Source organism: Panthera uncia (assembly GCF_023721935.1).
Source record: "Panthera uncia isolate 11264 chromosome B3 unlocalized genomic scaffold, Puncia_PCG_1.0 HiC_scaffold_1, whole genome shotgun sequence".
NCBI lineage: Eukaryota > Metazoa > Chordata > Mammalia > Carnivora > Felidae > Panthera > Panthera uncia.
The window spans coordinates 31,568,787-31,592,428 of NW_026057582.1; the positions used below are offsets into that span (position 1 = coordinate 31,568,787).

Here is a 23,642-nt window from a genome sequence, read left to right on the forward strand (position 1 = left end):
AAAAATTAAGTGATCAAAAGATTTGAATAGATACCTCACTGAATAAGATATAGGCTATCCAAATAAGCAGATGAAAAGATGTTCAACATTATATGTTACTAGGAAATTGTAAATTAAAACAACAATTAGAGGGGCGCCTGGGTAGATCAATCAGTTGAGCATCAGACTCATGATTTCCGCTCAGGTCATCATCCCAAGGTCATGGGATCAAGTCCCACATCAGGCTCTGTGTTGAGATTAATATTCTCTCTCTCTCTCCCTCTGCCCCTCTTCCTCTCTCTCCCTCTCCCTCTGCCCCTCTTCCTCTCTGTCTCTCTCTGTCTCTCTCAACAACAACAATTAGATAACATCATCTCATTGAATGGCTAAATCATTTTAGAATGGCTAAAATTCAAACACTGATAACACCAAATGGTGATGAGGATATGGAGCAACAGGAACTTTCATTCATTACTGGTGGGAATGCAAAATGGTGCAGCCACTTCTAAAGATATTTTGTCAATTTTTTACAAAGCTAAATATAGTTTTACTATATGATCCAGAAATCATGCTCCTAGGTTTTTGCTCAAATGAGTGAAAACTTAAGTCCACCCAGAAACCTACACACAAATGTTTATAGCAGCTTTAGTCATAAATTGAAGGCAACCAAGACGTTCTTCGATAGGTGAACGTATAACCAAACTGTGCCACATCCATACAGTGGGATGTTATTCAGCAATAAAAAGAAATGAGCTATCAAGCCACAAAAAGACATACAGGAATCTTAAGTGCATATTGCTAAGTGAATGAGGCCAGTCTGAGAAGGGTACATACTGTATGTTTCCAACTATATGACATTATAAAAAAGGCAAAACTGTGGCAACAGTAAAAAGATCAGTGGTTGCTAGGTGTTCCTGGGGAGGAAAGGAGGAGTGCATAGGTGGAGCACAGAGGATTTTTTAGGGCAGTGAAACTATTCTGTATGATACTGTAATGGAGGATACATGACATTATGCATGTATCAAAACCCATATAGAATTGTGCAACACAAAGGGAAAACACTAAAATAAACTATATTCTTTAGTTGGTAATAATTTATCAATATTGGTTAGTCAGTTGAAACAAATGTACCACACCAGTGCAAAATTTAATAGTAGGGGGAACTGTATGTGTATGTGTGTATTGGGGTGGGGGGAGTAGTGTATGGGAACACTCTAGTTTCTGTTCAAATTTTCTGTAAACCTAAAACTGTCCTAGAAATAAAGTCAATTCATTTTAGAATATTGTGCCATGAGCTGCTTGATTTAGAATATTGTGACATGAGCTGCATTTCTAAAAATGCTTTATTCATTTATTCATTGATTTTGAGGACAACTTAATTCCAAACCCTGGGATGTCATAGACAGAAAATTCAAGAGGAATGATGGCAGGAAATGCCAGTGGCCTACCCAATATATCCATTCTCCCCTCTGCCCAGTAGCAAAAGTCAGGGGGCATTTAAAAAATACATTTAAGGGGCGCCTGGGTGGCTTGGTCGGTTGAGCGTCCGACTTCGGCTCAGGTCATGATCTCACGGTCCGTGAGTTCGAGCCCCACGTCGGGCTCTGTGCTGACAGCTCAGAGCCTGGAGCCTGTTTCGGATTCTGTGTCTCCCTCTCTCTCTGCTCCTCCCCTGTTCATGCTCTGTCTCTCTCTGTCTCAAAAATAAATAAACGTTAAAAAAAATTTAAAAAAAATACATTTAAGCTTTCTGCCCATGGACACTGCTGAGGAAGCATCATTAAAGTCTCCCCTCCCACCACTATCATGTCTTAAGTCAGAGTCTCCCAAAGAGCCTGAACAACTACCAAGCTTTTCATCGGAGGTTTGAGCTTTGAAACAACCGGTTAGAGTCTGAGGAGCCATTTTGAGCAATGGGGAACACTTACGGACTGTGTGGTTATGAGAGTTCCAAACACCAAGCACTCCAGAGGGTGTTTGGGTTCGTCATGTATGCCACTGTGGAAGAGGTGGATGCAGCCATGAGTGCAAGGCCACACAAGGTAGATGGAAGAGTTGTGGAACCAAAGAGGGCTGTCTCCAGAGAAGATTCTCAAAGACCTGGTGCCCACTTAACTGTGAAAAAGATTTTTGTTGGTGGCATTGAAGAAGACACTGAAGAACATCATCCAAGAGGGGCGCCTGGGTGGCTCAGTTGGTTGGGCGTCTGACTGCAGCTCAGGGCATGATCTCGCAGTTTGTGAGCTCGAGCCTTGTGTCGGGCTCTGTACTCACAGCTCAGAGCCTGAAGCCTGCTTCAGATTCTGTGTCTCCCTCTCTCTGTCCCTCCCCAACTCATGATCTGTCTCTCTCTGTCTCTCAAAAATAAGTAAATGTTAAAAAAAAAATTTAAGAACATCATCCAAGAGATTAGTTTGAACAGTATGGGAAAATTGGAGTGACTGAAATCATGACTAACCCAAAAAGAGAGGTTTGCTTTTATAACATTTGATGACCATGACTCTATAGACAAGATTGTCATTCAAAAATACCATACTGTGAATGGTCACAATTGTGAAGTCAGGAGAACTCTGTCTAAGAAAGAGATGGCTAGTGCTTCATCCAGCCAAAGAGGTCAAAGTGGCTCTGGAAACTTTGGTGGTGGTCGTGGAGGTGGTTTTGGTGGGAATAACTTTGGTCATGGAGGAAGCTTCAGTGGGTGAGGTAGCTTTGGTGGCAATCAAAGGGGTAGTGGATATGGTGGCAGTGGGGATGGCTATAACAGATTTGGTAACGATGGAAGCAACTTTGGAGGTGGTGAAAGCTATAATGATTTTGGCAATTACAACAATCAATCTTCAAATTTTGGACCCATGAAAGGAGGAAATTTTGGAGGCAGAAGCCCTGGCCCCTATGGTGGTGGAGGCCAGTACTTTGTCAAACCATGAAACCAAGGTGGCTACGGTGGTTCCAGCAGCAGTGGCTATAGCAGTGGCAGAAGGTTTTAATTACGGCCAGGAAACAAAGCTTAGCAGGAGAGGAGAGCCAGAGAAGTGACAGGGAAGCTACAGGTTATAACAGATTTGTGAACCCAGCCAAGCACAGTGGTGGCAGGGCCTAACTGCTACAAAGAAGACATGTTTTAGACAATACTCATGTGTATGGGCAAAAAACTCAAGACTGTATTTGTGACTAATTGTATAACAGGTTATTTTAGTTTCTGTTCTATGGAAAGTGTAAAGCATTCCAACAAACGGTTTTAACGTAGATTGTTTTTTTGTGCCCATGCTATTGATTGCTAAATGTAATAGTCTCATCATGATGTTGAATAAATGTGTCTTAAAAAAATTTTTTTAAATTGCATTTAAAAATGCACTTAAGGGGCGCCTGGGTGGCGCAGTCGGTTAAGCGTCCGACTTCAGCCAGGTCACGATCTTGCGGTCTGTGAGTTCGAGCCCCGCGTCGGGCTCTGGGCCGATGTCTCGGAGCCTGGAGCCTGTTTCCGATTCTGTGTCTCCCTCTCTCTCTGCCCCTCCCCCGTTCATGCTCTGTCTCTCTCTGTCCCAAAAATAAATAAAAAACGTTGAAAAAAAAATTTAAAAAAAAAATGCACTTAAATTGCATTTCCCCAAAATTTCTTTTCTGTCTTCATTGGTAATGGATATGGCCATGTGATTAAGTTCTGGCCAGTCAGGTCTAAACAAAAGTTTTTGCACTAGACTCTCAGTAGTTTTTTTTTGTTTGTTTTTTTTGTGTTTTTTTTTTAGTGTTTATTTATTTTTGAGAGAGAGCGTGAGCAGGGTAGGTGGAGAGAAAGGGGGACAGAGGACTTGTAGCAGGCTCCCCGCTGACAACCTATGTGGTGTGGTGCTCAAACCCACGAGCCACAAGATCATGACCTGAGCTGAGATCAGACACTCAATCGACTGAGCCACCCAGGTGCCCCTAGACTTTCAGTAGTTCTTAAAAAGGGGACAGACAACTGTCACAGGCCTTTTTGTTGTTAGCCTTCCACTTATTTCTTGCTAAGACTAGGACTTGATAGCTGGGGCTCCAACAGCTCTCTGCCACCACAGTGGCACTTTGAAGATGGAAGCCAGGTGCCTAGGAGGGTGGAGTGGAGAGAGAGAAGAAACCTGGATCCTTGATGCCTTCTGTGGTTTCCATATTAACCCTGAACTACCTACCTCTAGATTTCTTTTACATTAGAAAATAAACTAATTTTTACAAAAGAAATTTTAATGTTTATTTCTTAAGAGAGAGAGAGAGAGAGAAAGAGAGCGTGAGTGAGGGAGGGGCAGAGAGAGAGAGGGAGACACAGAATCCGAAGCAGGCTCCAGCCTCCGAGCTGTCAGCACAGAGCCCGACACAGGGCTGGAACTCATCAACTGTGAGATCATGACCTGAGCCCAAGTCAGACATTTAACCCACTAAGCCACCCAGGTGCCCCAAAAAATAAACTAATTTTTTAAGCCACTACAGTGAAGTCTTTGTTACCAGCAATGAAACCCAATCCCTAACTGATACATGAAATGAAAGGTATTAATACTGAATGCATACCACACAAGTTGACTAAAACTGGCTGGCTCAGTCGGTAGAACATGCAGCTCTTGATCTTGGGGTTGTGAGTTTGAGCCCCACATTGGATGTAGAGATTACTTAAAAATAACATCTTAAAAACAAACAAACAAACAAAAACCCTGTTGAATACAGGGCCCAGGCTTGAAGATACACAATAAAGGTGAAAACAAAACACCTTTATTGGATTTGTTTAGTGTGTTGGAGATAAAGGTCAAAGCTTAGAGGAACCACTAAAGAGGCTCTTTCTGAAAATCCTATTTCCTTCCATCAAAATTCTATCTATCCTTTCTGTCCACTGATCCCTTCTATAAACTTTTGTAATATTATTAGGTACTATACAGATTATAAAAATATGTAGCTATGCATTCAAGAAGCTTACAAGCTAGTTGGAAAGACAAAAAGACGATTTGTTATCAAATGAGAAAAGGTATCCTTTTTTTGGTGGCTTAGAGATATATGGAACTTTTTTCTCTCTTCTAAAGAGCTAGACTGAAACTACTTCTTTGAAAAGAAGAAATTCATGAAGGCCCTTTAAAATAAGGGTAAGACTGGGGCACCTGGTGTATCAGTCAGTTAAGCATCCAACTCTTTTTTTATTATTATTATTTTAATGCTCATTTATTTTTGAGAGGGAGAGAACAGAGCGCAAGTGGGAGAGGGGCAGAGAGAGAGGGAGACACAGAATCTGAAGCAGGCTCCAGACTCTGAGCCTGTCAGCACAGAGCCCGAAGCAGGGCTCGAACTCACGAACCATGAGATCGAACCATGAGATTGTGACCTGAGCTGAAGTCAGATGCTTAACTGACTGAGCCACCAAGGCATCCCTAAGTGTCCAACTCTTGATTTTGGCTCAGGTGATGATCTCACAATTTGTGAGATAGCACCCCAAGCTGTCACCACAGAGCCTGCTTGGGATTCTCTTCTCTCCCTCTCTCTGTCTGCACCCCTCCTTGTGCTCGGGCTCTCTCTCTCTCAAAATAAATAAATATATTTTTTAAATGAAATAAAATGAAATGAGGGTGAGACTCTCACTGCCATGGGACAAGTTCACCTAACAATAGGGGTTCAAAGGCTGGTGAATCAGCATTCCTTTTGTTTTGTAGTGAGTGGTGCTCATGGAGGTTGAGCTGAACTGCTTCCTAGGGTAAAAGGGTGAGGAATTAGAAAATTCAGGGAGCAATCAGAGATAACGGGAGGAGTCAGCAAGGCTCCCAGCTTCCTGGGAGAAAGAGAAAGACATCTCAGAGGAGAGACTTTGAGGGAGAAAGAAACGTTTAAAGCATTTGGGGAGTTGAGTTTAAGTTCTTTGGTGTGGGATGTGTACACATAATGTAACCTCATCCTCTATCTCTCATAGGTAAGGCTCAGGAAAGTCAATTGTGTATCATCCTCTAATGTTTTAGTTCCAGTAGATTCTTTGGAGGACTTTGAATGGGTGTTGAATTTTGTATCCGTGTTTGCAAGAAGAAAAGCAAATGTTATGTGTGGGCCTTCTGAAGCTGGAGGGTAAAAGTGGATTCCTGACATCTAAGTCAGAAACACACACACACACACACACACACACACACACACACACACACACAAAGAGAATGCCAGTTTAAGATGATGGAGTGAGCCACATGTAACTCTACTTCCTACTGAAATCTCTCTTTGAAAACAAGGGGCGCCCGGGTGGCTCAGTCGGTTAAGTGTCCAACTTCAGCTCAAGTCATGATCTCATGGTTCATGGGTTCAAGCCCCGCATCGGGCTCAGAGCCTGGAGCCTGCTTCGGATTCTGTGTCTCCCTCTCTCTCTCTGCCCCTCCCCAGCTCGTGCTCTCTCTTTCTCTCAAAAATAAATAAATATTAAAAATTTTAAAAAAATAGGGGCACCTGGGTGGCGCAGTCGGTTAAGCGTCCGACTTCAGCCAGGTCACGATCTCGCGGTCCGTGAGTTCGAGCCCCGCGTCGGGCTCTGGGCCGATGGCTCGGAGCCTGGAGCCTGTTTCCGATTCTGTGTCTCCCTCTCTCTCTGTCCCTCCCCCGTTCATGCTCTGTCTCTCTCTGTCCCAAAAATAAAATAAACGTTGAAAAAAAAAAATTTAAAAAAAAAAATAAAAAAAATAAGTAAAAACGGGGAAAAAACGAAACTTCAAGGTAAAAAAGATATAGAAAAAGCAGACGACCAAAATGAGAGTAAACCTAGCAGAGAGTCAGCCACCATCACTCGCAATTGGCAAAGACTCAAAAGCAGACAGACAAGTGGGAAACTTTTATAATGAAAACAGGGGCAGCTTCAGATATGGTTGGTGGCCATTGTAATGGGGAAACTGGAGATGGGCTGACTAGAAGCCAGGCTTCTTATGTGATTGGTTTGGCTTTCTCTGGTTGGTCCTGTGTTGGAAGTAGGAGCAAAATATAAAGAAGCAGACCCATCAACAAGCTCTAACCATTCTGGGCTGTTTGACTCAGAAGCTGTGGTTTGGCTTCCCAGGCTGGTGGTTGCTGTAGAAGTCATGGGTCAGAGTTCTACTGTCATATGAGACCTGGCTATTTTCTGTTTGTATAGTCAGTCTCTTAGAGAACAGGAGATAAAATCACTAACATTTTGGAAGCTGGAAAGCAGACGGATAGTGGGAACTGACTTAGCAGACTCTTCTTCATCTATCAAAGGACAGGCCAAAAGCAAGCCTGGTTTGCCCTACAAAACCACCAAAAGCCTCAAGAATTGGAAGCACCAGGTACCTCAAGAAGCAGGGGTAAAGTTGGGACGAAAAGCAGAATAACTGGTTAAAAGTCTATTTCAGAAGCAGTTGGACCACCTGATTTCCTTCCTAGCTGCCAACCCTGCAGAAGGTTTAGGATTGATTCCCTGGAGACAATAAAGTAGAAGATACCTTGTCTAGTTAAGAATAAGGGTGCCATACTAGGGAACCTGGGAACTAGGGAACCTGGGTGGCACAGTCAGTTGAGCATCCGACTCGTGATTTGAGCTCAGGTCATGACCTCCTGGTTCATGAGATCGAGCCCCACATCAGGCTCTGCACTGACAGTGTGGAACCTGCTTGGGATTCTCTGTCTCCCTCTCTCTCTCTCTCTCTGCCCCTACCCTGCTTGCTCTTTTCCTCAAAATAAAAAGATAAACTTAAAAAAAAAAATTAACAACAACAAAAAGAATGGGGTGTCATACTAAAAACATGAGGATTCAGTGAAAATTACTTACTTTCATACTTTCAAGATTCCTGCCTCACTTTCCCACATCAGCAACCAACGTTAGAAGCCAAGTGTATACGAAAAATTTTCAGATAATTTTGTTATGAGCATACATTAAACTTTCTTTAGTATCTTACAACAACGAAGAAGGCCAATAGTAGGATACTTCTAAATGGGCGAAAAGATTATCAGGAAATAGAAAACTGCATTGTTCTAAGCATACCCTTCCCACTTACCAGATTCTATGGGGTTTCTGCCTTCTATAGTTTTTGAGCTGTTTTACACTGCTGAAGAGATATATGTTAATTTGTAGAAAGCTGATAATAATGCAAATAATTATTGTCTTTAGATGTGCAAATAAATGCTGTTAGGTGAAGCTTCTATTGACAACCCCACTCCCCCACACCTCTTAATAAGCCAGCTTTGTGTATATTGAGAAAATGTATGTCAACGTTTTTGATAGGCTTAGATATTTGGTCTTTGGGTTTTCCTTTGAACTGATTGTAACATCTTTTCCAGATCCTTCATTAAATAATGAGTTAAGTCAAATCTTTGACATGTATTTATTTCATATCTGCATCTGATTCATAATTTTCTTTTCTTTTCTTTTCTTTTTTTTTTTTTATTTACTATTATCCTTTAAGAAGTCCAATTCAGTGGGAATGCAAACTGATGCAGCCACTCTGGAAAACCATATGGAGGTTCCTCAAAAAATTAAAAATAGAACTACCCTATGACCCAGATATTGCACTACTAGGTATTTATCCAAAGGATACAGGTATGCTGTTTCGAAGGTGCACACACACCCCAATGTTTATAGAAATGCTATCGACAATAGCCAAAGTATGAAAAGAGCCCAAATGTCCATTGGTGGATGAATGGATAAAGAAGATGTGGTGTATATATACAGTGGAATATTATTCAGCATTTAGAAAGAATGAAATCTTGCCATTTGCAACAACATGGATGGAACTAGAGTGTATTATGGAAATTAGTCACAGAATGACTTCACTCATATGTGGAATTTAAGATACAAAACAGATGAACAAAAGGGAAGAAAAGCAAAAATAATATAAAAACAGGGAGGGGACAAAACATAAGAGAACAAACTGAGGGTTGCTGGAGGGTTGTGGGTGGGGGATGGGCTAAATGGGCAAGGGGCATTGAGGAGGACACTTGTTGGGATAAGCACTGGGTGTTATATGTAGGGGATGAGTCACTGGATTCTACTTCTGAAATCATTATTGCACTATATGCTAACTAACTTGGATGTAAATTTAAAAAAATAATAAAAATATAAATAAATATAGAAAGAAAAGAAAGAAAAGAAAGAAAGAAAGAAAGAAAGAAAGAAAGAAAGAAAGAAAGAAAGAAAGAAAGAAAGAAAGAATCCAGTTCAGGGGTGCCTGGGTAGCTCAGTCAGTTAAGCGTCCAACTTCAGCTCAGGTCATGATCGCATGGTTTGTGAGTTCAAGCTCCGCGTTGGGCTCTGTACTGACAGCTCAGAACCTGGAGCCTGTTTCAGATTCTGAGTCTCCCTCTCTCTCTGCCCCTCCCCTGCTCACACTCTGTCTCTGTCAAAAAATAAATAAACATTAAAAAAAAAGAAAAGTCCAATTCAAAGATTTATTTTTGGTAGGGATATTTGGGAGGAAAAGAGATTGGTTAGAAAAATCATTTTAGGGATGGTTGGCTGTTTCCGGTCCATGGAGCACGCAACTCTTGATCTCTGGGTTGTGAGTTCAAGCCCCACACTGGGTGTAGAGATTACTTAAAAATAAAATCTTTTGAAAGAAAGAAAGAAAGAAAGAAAGAAAGAAAGAAAGAAAGAAAGAAAAGAATGAGGAAGAGAGAGAAAGAGAGAAGGAAGGAAAGAAAGAAAAAGAAAAAATCACTTTAGATTAGTTACAAGAAAAAAAAGAATATTTGGTGAAATTCACTACACTCTGAACTGAAAGGTGACTGGGTGCATAACTGGCTTCTTGGAAGTTTTAATCCCTTTAGTTTTTTTAGGATTTTGTGTAGGCATTTTATCAGAAATTCTCATTTCTCCCTCGAAGGCAGATGTAAATTACAACATGAAAAAAATGCATTCTGGTTCTAGTTTGAATTTTTTTTTTCTTTTACACAATAATGATTTCTGAATCTCCAGTCAAAAGCTGTCTCTAAATACCTACTCCCAGTGCTACTCTAAGCAATGAAAAAGGGACCTTGCTCCAAAATGTAAATCACCATACTGTTTCCTTCACTGAAAAATTCTTCCTACAAAACTGTGCTTGCTGACATAGATACTTCACATTCTGGAACAAACTTTTATCTTATTGAGGACTGATAAAAGCCAATTGTGGAGTACCTAGCTGGCTCAGTCATAGAGCATGTGACTCTTGATCTCAGAGTCATGAGTTCCAGCTCCACATTGGGAGTAGAGTCTACTTTAAAAATAAATAAAAATGCATTTAAAAAAAACCCCCCAAATTGCAGAAAGTGAAATGTTTTCCAGCTTTAAAAAGGAATTAAATTATAATACGTGCTACAACAGGAGTGAACCTTGAAGGTATTTATGCTGAGTGAAATAAGCCAGGCACAAAAGGACAAATAATGCATGATACCACTTACATGAGGTTGCTAGAAGAGTCAAATTCATAGAGACTAGAGTGGAATAGTGGTGACCAGGAGCTGGGGGGAGAGATTGGGCACGGAGTTTCAGTTTGGGATGATGGAAAAAATCTGGAGATGGATGGTGGTAATAGTTACAAAACAATGTAAATATACTTAATGCCATGGAATTGTACATTAAAAAATGGTTAAAATGGTAAATTTTAAATTATATATGTATATGTATATATATATATATTTTTTTACCACAGTTGTAAAATGATTAAAGTGATAGATTTTAAGTTATACATACTTTATTGCAATTTTTTTTGTTTACATTACAGACCAGCTAGTCCAAAGACTACACTTTGAATTGTACTATGTTAGACTCCAGGCTTCTCAAACTAAATTTATCAACCCCAGCAGATCTTTCCACATGCCGCAAACTAGCTCCTTTCTAACTCTCAACTCCACATTTATTCTACCTTTCTCCACTATTCATTCAGTTACGAACACTAGAAATCGGTGAAATGTCCTAGACTCCTGCCTCCCCTTCATCTTTTTGTATATAATTTGAGCAATGATTGTCTAACTGTACTGATAATAAAGAAGCTGTTCCTCAGCTTCAAGCCGTTTATGCGTAGTTTTGTGGTGCTGAGGCTGGGTCTTTGCGTTTCACACTTTTCCTTCACCAGACTGGCTCTCTGTTAGCTCCTGCCAATAGTCAATAGTGGGAGATGAGAGGCAGGAAGAAGGAAGAAGGGACAGCTGCTCCTTCCTGTTCGCTTTTTGTTTCTATCCAGTCACATGCCAGCAGCAGTCCTGGACTCCTTTCCATACTCCCAGAACTAGCCTTATCACATTCCTCAGAGGGACCAGTACCAGCTAGGCAGCAACCCCCTCAGAGGTCTGAGTCACGAAGAGGCCCACCGCTAAGCTACTGAGCTACCAGTATAAGTCAGGTAGCGTGTTTTTAAGGTCTGGGTTCCAGCTCCCGAGGGCCCCTCCTTCAAGTGTTTAATCCCAACGATCCCAACCTTGACTCTTTATTTCCCCATCTACTTGCAGTTACTACTTCTTAGTCCCACTTTCTCTTTTCAATTCTCCAATGCCTATGATATCTCCAATAACTGTTTATATGAATTTTCTTAGTTAAGGTAACTGCTGTAGTTTGTTGAACACTGACTAATACAGGAAATGGTCCCAAGAATAGTTCTAGGAGGCTGACTTTCAGCTATAGGATTTGGGGTTGATTTGTTTATATCCTCAAATTCAAATGCAATGTTGAGCAAGTTGTCAGTGGGAAATGGGATGTAGTGGCATCATAAATGATCAACTTATCACCTTTAGTCATTTGTGTTGGAGTGCCCACTAAAGCAAACGCTTTGAAGTCATGTATGACTGTTTGATGGTAATGTAGACAGTAACAACTCTATGTTGGGAGTGGCTTCATTTGCTCCCCACAAAGAACTCATATAAGAAATGGAAAAGGTCAAGTCATTAAACATTCAGTTCAAGAGACAGGGAAAGCTTCTTTGGCAGTCCTAAAGAATCCCTTATTTTTTATACTTACAATCTAATATTGCTGAAAATCATAGAATTTAATTGTGCAGATTTCAGAATTACAACATAAGTTGATTTCATAGCCATGCCAGAACTCTCTAGTGAAAGATAAGGCAATGATGGGGAAGGGGATGACACTGAAACTGGAATGATGACATCTGGGTTGGTGCCCAAAAAGTGACTTTACACTGAAGAAATCTGACAAAACTACCTCAGCCACATTATCAAGGCTATAAGTCATATGTATGGACTGCCTAAAAAAACTAGGACTGCCATAACAAAATGCCATAGACTGGGTGGCTTCAAGAACAGAAATTTATTTCTCATAGTTCTAGAGGCTGAGAAATCCCAGACCAAGGTGATGGCTAATTCTGTTTCTGTTGAAAACTCTTTTCCTAGCTTGTAGATGGCCCATTTCTCACAATGTCCTCAGGTGATGGACAGAGGGAGATCTCTGGTGTCTCTTGTATAAGGACACTAATCCTATTGGGTCAAGGCCCCACCCTTACTACTTCATTTAATCTTAATTACAGCCTAAAGGCCCTATCTCCAAATAGGGTCAAATTGGGGCCTAGGGCTCAACATATGAATTTGTGGAGCTAAGGAAGGACACAATCCAGTTCATAGCAATATCCTTGATATAATTTGATGAAAATGGCACTCTGTGGCCTTCCTCCCAAAACACATAGCCCCAGGCTTTTTTGCTTCTGTCCCTCATCTCTCTCTTTTTTAAGAATCTCTACACCTAACTGTGGGTCTTGAACTCATGACCTTGAGATCAAGAGTCAGATGTCCTACCAACTAAGCCAGCCAGGCAACCCCAGTCTAATCATGAGATAAACATCAGACAAATCCCTATTGAGTGACATTCTACAAAATACTTGATTAGTACTCTTCAAAACTGTCAAGGTCATCAAAGACAAGGAAAAGTCCCAGCCAAGAGGAACCTAAGGAGACATGTCAACTAAATGTAAAGTGGTATCCCTGATAAGATCCTAGAACACAAAAAGGATTATCAGGTAAAAGTTAAAGTAATCTAAATGAAGTATGGACTTTAATTAATAACAATGTAATGATATAGGTTCATTAAGTATACAAAGGTACCATACTAAGATAAGATGTTAATAATAGGAGAAGTTGAGTGGGGGATATATGGGAACTCTTTATTCTTCTTCACAAGTTTTTTATAAATCTAAAATATTCTAAAATAAAAAGCTTATTTAACAGGTAAAAATAAAAAAAAAACCAATGTAGGCACAATTATCATAAGGAGTAGCAGAAATGAAATGGTGTTCAGAAAGTTTTGATATGTAAGAATCTTTGGCAGTGGGTGATTGATCCTGGTGTCCTAAGTTAAATGGATAGCTTAATAAAATGTTATTGGAATTACCCACTTATGGTATTTCTAGTAAGACCCTGTGCTGGACCAGACATAAACTCTGGACAAAACACACCATAAAAACACCTCCCTGAAGGCACTGGAGAGTGAACAAAAGCAGGTAGATTCTGACAGGGAGTCAACACTTACAAGTAATGACATGAAGTGAATTTTCTTTTATAGTCTTTAACCTGACAATCCAACCAGGTAGAAAACCATCAAAGATATATAAGAACTGAACAACACAATTAACTACTTTGTCCTAATTGACATTAATAGAACCCAATGCCCAACAACTATACACATTCTTTTCAAGGGCAAATGACATATTCACCAGGATAGACTATATGTGAAGCCAAAGAACAAGTACTGATAAATTTTTAAACATTGACAATTTAAAAGACAGTTTCTCTGACACTGGGATTAGTTATAAATAACAAGATTGTAAGAAAACTAAAAATATTTGGAAATCAGTATACATACTTCTAAATAATCCACAAGTCAAAAAATCAAGAGAAATTAGAAGATATTTTTAGGGGCACCTGGGTGGCTTAGTCCGTTAAGCGTCTGACTTAGACTCAGGTCATGATCTCACAGTTGGTGAATTTGAGCCCCATGTGGGGCTCTGTGCTGACAGCTCAGAGACTGGAGCCTGCTTCAGATTCTGTGTCTCCCTCTCTCTCTGCCCCTCCCCCATGCATACTCTGTCTTTTTCTCTCTCTCAAAAATGAATTAGCATTAAAAAAATAAAAAAAAAATTTTAAAGATGATATTTTTAAATGGATGTTAATGAAAACATTTTGATATTTGTGGGATACAGATAAAGCAGTGCTTCCAGGGAAATTTATAGCTTTAAATGTTTATATATTAAAAGAAGATCTAAAATCGACAATCTACATTTTCACCTTAAGGAATTAGAAAATAAGAGCAAATTAAGCCCAATGGAAATAGAAGGAAATAATCAAGATAAAAGCAGAAATCAACAAAATAGAAAACAGACAAAAATAGCAATAAACAATGCAAACAAAAGCTTGCTTTTTTGAATTAATAAAACCCACAAGCCTCCAGTCAGAATGATCAAGAAAAGATAAAAACTATTTGAGGAACTGAAAGTTGATTTAACATTTGAAAATCAACCAATGTAAGTTACCTGCGTCATGCCTGGTTTTCAGATACTTCTGCACCCAATAGGAGATACTGCTGTAGCATTACAACCCTCAACTGGAAAATCCTCGAAAGATAGTGGTGAAGCAAAATCCTCTCAGTGGGTAGATCTCCAAAAAATACATTTGGTTGTCCACTCTATCTGGATGGTGAACTGGCCAGAAGAACAGATATATACTGATTAATTAACTGGTAGTTGCTAATGATTTCACTGCATGCTTAGGAGACTTGGAGAGAATAGAGGCCTTTGAAGATAATTAGAAAGAAGGTGTGGGGAAGAGGTATGTGAATGGACCTTTCCAATGGGCAAGCTGTAACGATATTTGAGTTCAATAAAAATGCTCACAAAAGGTCATCTATTGCAGGGGAGGCTCTCAATCAGATGGACAAGAGGACACATAGTATAGATGTCACTCTACCTTTTTTCAGACACAGCAGTGTTTGTTCAAGGAGCTCAAGTACAACCTGGCCATGTTACAGGGATAAAGACTATGCATGGATTCAACAACATCAGCTTCCCCTCAATAAGTCTGACCTAGCTAAGCCCCCAGGAAGCCTCACATACTTGCAATAAAGACTTAGGCTAGACCCTCAGTATGACATTCCCTGGGGCAGCAGTCAGCCAAATAGTAACAAATTGATTACACTGGACTCCTTATATCACAGAGGTAACAGCAATCTGTCCTTACTGAAATAGATGTATATTATGGGTATGGATTGTGTCTTCCCTGCTCATATGGTACTTCGGCCAGCACCACCATCATCCATGGATTTAAACAGAATGCCATATTTACTATAATGGTGTTTTATACGGCATTGCTTCTAATCAGGAAACACATTTCACCAAAAAAGAAGCATGGTAATGGGCTCTTGTCTATGGAATTCATTGATCTTTCCCACATACCCCATTATCCAGAAGCAGCTAGTCTGATGTAATGTTCGAACAACCTAGTGATGGCTTGGTTTCAACGCCAATGCCAGTGCGGAGAGGACATCTTGAAAGATTGGGATTATCTTCCAAAATTAACACATCCTTCAGTGTATAATGCTGTCTCTTCTATAGCCAGAATGAACAGATCCACAAATCAAAGGTGGGAAATAGAAGTGGCTTTTCCCATTCTTACACCTAATAATCTACTTCCAGAATTTTTACTTCCCTTTTCTTCAACTTTGAGTTCTGTTGGTTTGGAAGCCTTAGTTCCAACAGGGAAATGCTTCTACCACAAACACAATAATAGTTCCATTGAATGGGAAGTTGAGGTGTCATTTAGCCATTTTGGGCTCTTCATGCCATGGGACCAACAGCCAAAAATGGATTACTCACTGAGTGAGATGACTGATCCTAAATACCAAGGGGGAACTGGGTCTCTGCTACATAATAGGGACAGTTTCCCAAGAGTTTCTCTGAAATCCAGGGGATTTTCTTTTTTTTTTTTTTAATTTTTTTTTAACGTTTATTTATTTTTTTGACACAGAGAGAGACAGAGCATGAACGGGGGAGGGTCAGAGAGAGGGAGACACAGAATCTGAAACAGGCTCCAGGCTCTGAGCTGTCAGCACAGAGCCTGACGCGGGGCTCGAACTCACAGACCGCAAGATCATGACCTGAGCCGAAGTCGGCCGCTTAACCGACTGAGCCACCCAGGTGCCCCTCCAGGGGATTTTCTGAGCACTTCCACATCTAATAGGAAAGACTGATGGGAAATTAAAGCAGTCAGAAAAAAGTAGGACCCTGAGAGAGATTCAGGAATGAAAGTTTGGTTCACCCCACCAGATAAAAATCCAAAGGTTCTAGTGGAGTGCAAAGGAAATAATCAATGGATAGTGGAAGACAACAGTTACAAATGTCAACTAGGACCTGTGACCACTTACATAAATGAGCACAATAACAGCAATGCCTATTTTCTTGTAACTTTTTCTGTGTGTACATAAAAAGAATCTCTCTCCTGATTCCTCTTGTTTTATATAAGGATTGCTGGTTGCTGTTACCTTTACAATTTAGTCTTTTGGTTTAGTATATTCAGATAGGACCTTGACTGAATGTGAGTAGTACTTAACATCACTTATATATGGATACTGTTAACTATAACTGAATGGCAAGCATTCTCCTGACTCAGGACATTTGTAGATGCTTTTTCCTCTTCTTTGAATGTTCTTCTCCTACATATCTATAAAGGCTTCTCTTTCACCTTCTTTTAATCTTTATTCAATGTCACTTTTCCCAGATATGCTTTCTCTGACCACTCTATTTAAAACTCAAAGTACTTGGGATGCCTGAGTGGCTCAGTTGGTTCAGTGTCCAACTTCGGCTCAGGTCATGATCTCACAGTTCGTGAGTTTGAGCCCTAAGTCAGGCTCTGTGGTGACACCTTGGAGCCTGGAGCCTGGAGCCTGCTTCAGATTCTGTGTGTGTGTCTCTCTCTGCCATTCCCCCACTTGCGCTCTGTTTCTCTCTCTGTCTCAAAAATAAACAACAACAAAAAAATTTAAACTCAAAGTACTTAGCACCATCTAAAATATTATATATTTTACTTGTTTACCTCACTGACTTTCTGTTTCCCACTCCAGCTTGTTAACTGCTATATCTTTAGTGCATAGAACAGTGTAGACACTCAAGAAATATTTGTTGACTATGGAACATTGTTATGTAGTTTAAAATAGTGAAGTAGATCTAGAAATACTAAATAAGCTATTATTTATAGTGTCCTTTCAGAAATAAAGGAAGAGCATAAATGTGGATTTTAGCTTATTACCTAAGTTAAAAAAATTTTTTTTCCATTTTTTCAGTGTTGGGAGACACTTGGATATGGTTTCCAACTTAGGGGAAAAGGCCAGTAGCATTGGAATAGATTAATACATAGGAAAAAGCAGATAATTGATGGAACAAGGTCCATGAGGAGATAACATGAGCTGGTTGCAGAGCACAGTGAAAGCACTGTGCTTGGATAAGAGGAGTTTTGTGATAAGGAGCCTTAAAATTAAAGGAGTTCTCAACTGACGGCCTCCATGATCCTCATAAATGGAGGATAGAGGTCAAGGCTAAGGGCAAGGGTTTGGGGAATGTGATTAATTTGTGAGGGTTTAAGAAAGGTATTATGGTTATATTAACAAAATTATTTTATTTAATCCTCACATCAACCCCCATGAGGTATTATCTCCACTTTACAATATTATTCTATTTTATAAATGTAAAAACAGAAGGCCTGTGATTATGTATTATGCACAGGACTGCATAGCTGATGAATGATGGAGCCATTTCAGTAAACTCTAACCCAGGCTTCTCTTGACTTCAGTTTACTGCAGCCTGTCTAGGCCTCATGTTCCTCAGCAATAATGTGGAAATGGTCCCAAGCTACCCCATCCTCTAAAGTAATTGTCCCCAGAGTGGAGTAGGATGGGCACATCCAGGGTGTACATGATGGTCCATCAGAATGTTAAAAGAAAATGTTAGATTTGTATTCACATTTTAAATCTAAAAAAAAAATTTAAGAAATTCAGGTTTGCTACTATTCAATATACAGATGGACACTGGTATCCTTATTTGGATGCCAGCTGGTTGTGAGTCATTTTGGAATCTTGAGGGAGAGATAGGAGTTCCACAGTGCAGATGGACTGATAGTGGTGCTCGCCCATCTTACATTTTTTGTGCTTATGAGATGACATCAGTGTGTTCATTTTTGTAGAAACAAGACTTAAATAGCAGAATCTTTATAATACAGTGGTCTATGATGGAATGGGGACTGATGACAAAGGTATTTGGCTTCACTCAGAGATTTGCTAGGCATTTCTGGTCAAAGTATTAAAATAGTTGTCAGAACCTATAAATAACTGACTTTTCTTTTACAAAAAGAAACATTCTGGGGCGCCTGGGTGGCTCAGTTGGTTGAGCGTCCGACTCTTGATTTTGGCTCAGGTTGTGATCCCAGGGTTGTGGGACTGAGCTCCGAGTGAGTCTCTGTGCTGAGCACGGAGCCTGCTTGGGATTCCCTCTCTCCATCTGTCCCCGTCCCCTGCTCCTGCTCTCTCTTTCTCTCTCTAGCTGAAAAAACCAACCAACCAACCAACCAAACAAACAAACAAACAAACAAGACATTCAAATTTTGCTGACTTTTTCAACAAGGTGGCTGTGAGTAGTATGCTATTTTATAAATACAAAAAAACCCCCATGTTTTGAAACTGTTCCTTCAAGCTAAAGTCCATAGTGTAATGAATGAGAAAACAATTGCTTTTTGAAAGCTACTATAAATATTTTGAAAAGTGATATTAAGAAGCGTTTTGGTGGGTTTTTTTGCCAAAAAATATAGAAAAAAATTATTATTATTTTTAAGTAAGCTCTATGCCCAATATAGGGTGTAAACTCAGGACCCCAAGATCAAGAGTCACATGTTCTATGGACTGAGCCACCCAGGCGTCTTGTTGGAAGTATGTCACTTATAAAAATGCTCATATTTGCACACATAAATCTTTGGAAATACTTTTTTACTGTGTTTAAGAATCTTCCAAATAAAATAGAGATCCAGTGGATTTTAAATATATTTAGTAAAAATATAACATCTTCTGATCAATTTGCAAATGCAGCTGATTGATATCCTGGAAAATAAAAACTAACTAGCTGGACTTGAATAAAATTGAATGGGACTTAAAAATTAGTTTCATGTTTCAGGTACTTGGGTGGCTCAGTTGGTTAGGTGTCTGACTCTAGGTTTTGGTTCAGGTCACGATTTCAAGGTTCGTGGGTTCCAGCCCTGCATCAGGCTCTGTGTTGACTGTGCAGAGCCTGCTTGGGATTCTCTCTCTCTCTCTGTCTCTCCCTGCCCCTCCCCTACTCACCCTCTCCCTCTCTCAAAATAAATAAACATTAAAAAAATTTTTTTACTTTCATGTAAGTCCAGCTAAATATTTTTCCCATGTTTGAGTAAGTCCAGCTAAATATTTTTCCATTTGGATCCTTTATATCTTTGTGAGTTTCATTTCCATTAAAATCAAGTAATAGATAATAGGTACAAACTTTGAAAATATTATTATAGTATATTAAACCATCATTTCAAAAATGAATTAAAATCAAATTGTGTTTACTTTAAAAACAAGGTCGTGGAAGCAAAAAGGTAATAAACAGTTTTATATTTTAAAATATTATGTTTCTTTCATCTTCATCTTATCCTTTAATTTTTAAATTTTAAAACATTTTTATGATTTAAAAATGTCCACGACAAATTAGGGCATTATTACACTCATACAATGTATTGATAATGTGGGTTCATGTTATAGCATGTTGAGAGGGGCGCCTGGGTGGCGCAGTCGGTTAAGCGTCCGACTTCAGCCAGGTCACGATCTCGCGGTCCGTGGGTTCGAGCCCCGCGTCAGGCTCTGGGCTGATGGCTCGGAGCCTGGAGCCTGTTTCCGATTCTGTGTCTCCCTCTCTCTCTCTCTGCCCCTCCCCCGTTCATGCTCTGTCTCTCTCTGTCCCAAAAATAAATAAAAAACGTTGAAAAAAAAATTTTATAACATGTTGAGAGTTTGTGATAATAAAAAATTTGGAGATCATTTATTCACGTACCAGGTTTTTCAAGCTGAGCACTACTGACAATTTGGGCTGGAAAATTCTTTTTGTGGGGACTTTCCTGTACATTGTAAGTTATTTAACAGCATCCCTGGCTTCAACCTACTAAATACCAAATACCAATAGTACTCCCCGCACAATCGGTTGTGACAATCTAAAACTCCCCCAGACAGTGACAAGAGTCCCCTTAGGGTAGGGTTGTCAGATTTAGCAAAACAAAACAAAACAAAAGAAAACAAAAGCAAAAACCAAAACAAAAGGAGGTACTTATTTTTTTATCCTATTCTCTATTTATTGGAAATCCAAATTTAACTGGGTTCCTGTGTTTTATGCAACCCTAAGGGAAGAGGGCAAACCCACTCTTGCATTGGGAACCACAGGTGGCAAGTCTTATTATGTCTATGTTACTCTACATCCTTGCCTCTTTCCCAACCTCATCCTACCTTCCAAACCCTTCCACTATGCTCTCCAGAACTCATTATCCATAACCTGCAAAAGTCCCTGTGTTGTCAAGCTTTCTCTTCCATTTATCTTTAATAAAATCCGACTGACTCTCAGTCAGTCAGATATTCCTGTTGCCCCACCCAAATGGTGCTGTTTATAGACAGAATTTGATATAAGCAAAAACTATAACCGGTGTTTCCAATGGAAAACTATGCATTCTTCAGGTTATCTGATTCTAGCCTTTTATTGCTTAAAATTTTAAAAATATGTTTATTTATTTCTGGGAGAGAGAGAGAGAGAGAGAGAGAGAGAGACAACACAAATTTGGGAGGGGCAGAGAGAGAGGGAGACAACAGAATCTAAAGCAGACTCCAGGCTCTGAGCTGTCAGCATAGAGTCCAACTTGGGGGTTGAACCCACTAACCACAAGATCATGACCTGAGCTGAAGTCAGACACTTAACTGACTGAGCCATCCAGGTGCCCCTAGCTTTTTGTTGCTTTTGAGGTATTTTACAACTCTGTAAACTGTAGAGAACTAATAGTAATGCATAATAATTCTTGTCTATAGACATGAAATAAATTCTGTCCAGTGGAAATTCAATGGACTAGCCTCCTCCAATATGGGTAGAAGTCAATTTTGCTTTCTTTTCAAGTTCATTTCAATTTTCCTGACCTATAAATGTGGATTCACCTTTGGACATCTCACTGGTTAACTTGTTAATAGTGGTTAAAACCTTTAACACATTTCATTTTATATCTGTATAAGTCATGATTTTAATTTTTTTTAAAGATTTCTTTTCTTTTGAGAGGGGGAGAGAGAGAGAGAGAGAGAGAGAAAGAGAGAGAGAGAGAGAGAACACACTTGAGCAGAGGAGAGGGGCAGAGGGAGAAAGAGAGAATCCCAAGAAGGCTCTATCCTCAGGGCAGAACCCAACTTGGGTCTTGATCCCATGACTCTGGGTCATGACCTGAGCTGAAATCCAGAATCAGACACTCAACTGACTGAGCCACCCAGGTATCCCATGATTTTAATTTTTTTACAGTTTTTAAAAGTTTTCCTTTAACAGAGGTGGGATTGTTGCTGTTTTGCTTCTTATTGCTATATTCTGGCTATTATTCTTACACTTTGCTTAAAAAGAAAAAGAACAGCCAGCTTCTCTGAGGCCCATGCCACTCATCTGCTTAATTCTTTTTCTCTTCTCCTTATCTGCTGTATTCATGTAACTCCCCCTTCAGTCAAGCAAAGACTTTGGCCAATTATTTCCCTCTACCATAAGCCCTGCCATTATCCTGGGTGACTTCAACAATCAACAAGATGATCTGTCCACTAGGGTCCTGGCCACTCATTTCTTTGATCTCAATATCCTTTTCCTTGACTTCATAGGAGTCACCTACTCCTTCCATCACCCTTTGGACCCTGTCATCATAACTGTGTCAGTTTCAGAATCACTAATTCAAACATCTTCTTTACAATCTCTTCTCCTTCCAAATTGTGTGTTAACTACTCCTACAGCTTTTTTCAACCTCATTGGCACCTTCATTCATTGACCCTCATCAGCTTGCTTTCAATTCCTTTCTTGTTCTCCCTCCTTCACTTTTTTTTTATTAAAAAGATTTTTTTAACATTTATTTATTATTGAGAGACAGAGTGTGAACAGGGGAGGGGCAGAGAGAGAGGGAGACACAGAATCTGAAGCAGGCTCCAGGCTCTGAGTTGTCAGCACAGAGCCTGACATGGGGCTTGAACTCACAAACCTCAAGATCATGACCTGAGCCGAAGTCAGATGCTTAACCGACTGAGCCACCCAGGTGCCCCTCCCTCCTTCACTTTTAAAGTTTATTTATTTGAGAGAGAGAGAGAGAGAGAGAGAGAGAGAGAGAGAGACCTGTGGGGGCTGGGCTGGAACCCATGAACCGTGAGATCATGACCTGAACAGAAATCAAGAGTCGGATGCTCAATTGATTGAGCCACTCAGACGTCCCTCTTATTCTCCCACCTGATCTAGGTTAGATTCCATGATCTATAATTTCACTGTTTTGTCAACCTAAACAACCCTAAACTCCATTGTTCCTCTTTTTTTTTTTCTTTTTTCACTTCATCTACCTGGAAAATCCCAAACCTAAATGAACTGTTTTCTTTATGGCCCTGGTTATGGGCAGTTTGTATACTGCTTATTGGTTCCAGAGAATGTCCAAATGAGCCCTAAACATCATTCAGGTTGGGTGATCTTGCTCTCCTGTTTTCTGTTAATTCAATCATTTCCTCTCTCATCAAACTTTAGTTCCCCCCTTCTTGCCCTATATTCTCAGTAGATGACCGTCTTCCTTGACAGAAAAAAGTAGAAACTATCACATGGACACTCCCCATCTTCTTCCTATAATCTTATAATCCTACCTTCACCTGTACCCATCCTGTCTTCTCTCTCTCCTACATCAGTGAAGGAGCAGTCCTTCCTTCTAACTAGGGCCAAATTATTTTCTTGTGCTTTGTATCTCTTTTGCCCTGCTTCCTCAGAATTCCTCCTTGTAGACTGCACAGTCTGGTTTCATCTGTATATCTTTTTCAATTTTTCTCTCTGAACATGGTCCTTCTCAATATTTTTTAAACATTCTCAACCTTTTTTTTTTTTCCATTAAAAAACAAAGGGGGCACCTGGGTGGCTCAGTTGGTTGGGCGTTGGACTTCAGCTCAGGTCATGATCTCACTGCTTCTGGGTAGAAGCCCTGCATTGAGCTCTGTGCTGACAGCTCAGAGCCTGGAGTCTGCTTCAGATTCTGTCTCTCCCTCTCTCTCTCTGCCTCTCCCCAACTTGCACTCTGTCTCTCTCAAAAATAAATAAACATTTAAAACAACAACGACGATGACAACAACAACAACAACAACAACAACAACAACAAAACCTTCCTGGATCCTAATTTCCTTCCTAATTACTCATCTAACTGCCTCCATTTTCCTTCCTTCCACTCACTGTTCAGCCATTTGGTTCCCACATTATCATACCCCTGAAGGAGCTCTGACTGAGATCCTGTGTGTCTCACTAGTGAAGCATTGGTGTCAACAAATCCAACATTTTTCAGTCATCTTGTTGACTTTTCACCAACAATTGACACAACCGATCATTCTCTCCTTGAAATGCTGTTTTGTCCCAGGTTCCATAACAATACTCCTCCACTTTTTTTTTTTTTTTTTTTTTTTTTTTTTTTTT

General features: G+C 39.9%; 1 protein-coding gene and 1 pseudogene across 3 annotated transcripts in view; one reads left to right on the forward strand and one right to left on the reverse strand.

Moving 5' to 3' along the window:
* Positions 1 to 23,642, reverse strand: part of EXD2 (exonuclease 3'-5' domain containing 2) — a 96,455-nt gene that overhangs the window by 64,040 nt on the left and 8,773 nt on the right. The window lies entirely within an intron of this gene.
* LOC125909412 (heterogeneous nuclear ribonucleoprotein A1-like) lies at positions 1,709 to 3,635 on the forward strand (annotated as a pseudogene).